This window comes from Gymnogyps californianus, chromosome 26, assembly GCF_018139145.2.
Source record: "Gymnogyps californianus isolate 813 chromosome 26, ASM1813914v2, whole genome shotgun sequence".
Taxonomy (NCBI): Eukaryota; Metazoa; Chordata; class Aves; order Accipitriformes; family Cathartidae; genus Gymnogyps; species Gymnogyps californianus.
In genome coordinates, this window is record NC_059496.1 from 817671 (window position 1) to 818594 (window position 924).

Here is a 924-nt window from a genome sequence, read left to right on the forward strand (position 1 = left end):
AGGGGAAAGCTTCTAGCAGCTTCTCCACAGAAGCCACCCCTATAGCCCCCCCCGCTACCAAAACCTTGCCACGCAAACCCAATACAACAGGCAAGGGACAAAAGCTGAAAGAATGTTCAGGCAGATGAGGACCATGAGGTCCATGAGGTCATAACCATGAGGTCACTTATGCACTGGAAGAGGTTGCCCTGAGAGGTTGTGCAGTCCCAATCCTTGGAGGTTTTAAGCCTTCTTTCCCCTAAATATCATCTCCAACATTGAACAAAAGACTCTTGCTCATGCAAGAATGAAGCAAAAGCCTAAGGCACCAGCAAAAGCTCTGCCTCCCCTGGGCCCTCTCTTCCCTATGAGAGAGGTCTTCCACCTACCCCACACTTCTTCCACCCTCAGCCTTTGCAGCTGCATGTGCCTGGCCTGCCCACTTGCCTTCACTCCTACTGGGAAGCTGGCACCCACCCCACACCTGGAGTCCACCTGGCCATGGAGGCAGGGAGAGGCCAGGTCCACTGTGCCCGGTGCTGGCACAGCTTTTTCCTGGGAATGTCCCCAAGGAAGCTCTCCTCGTGTGTGCCAGCCTGTGGCCTGGCAGGGGTGGAATTGGGACAAGGGCTGCTGGGGCAGGGCTGAGTAGCTCAGCTGGGAGAGCGTTAGACTGAAGATCTAAAGGTCCCTGGTTCAACCCCGGGCTTCAGCAATGATTTTCTCCCTTTGATTTTTGCAGAACCTATCTGCCTTCTTCCATCCTGCCCCAGCAGGATGCTCTCCCAGAGCAGAGCATACTGCCCATGAGGGAGGCCACTGTCCCCCGAGTCCCGGGGAGAGGCACTCCCTGGCGCTGAGGCCTGAATGGCAGCATCTCCCTCCAGAGGTCTGTCACAGCGAGACCTCTGATGTGCCAGGACAGCTGACAAAGCCATGCTGAGG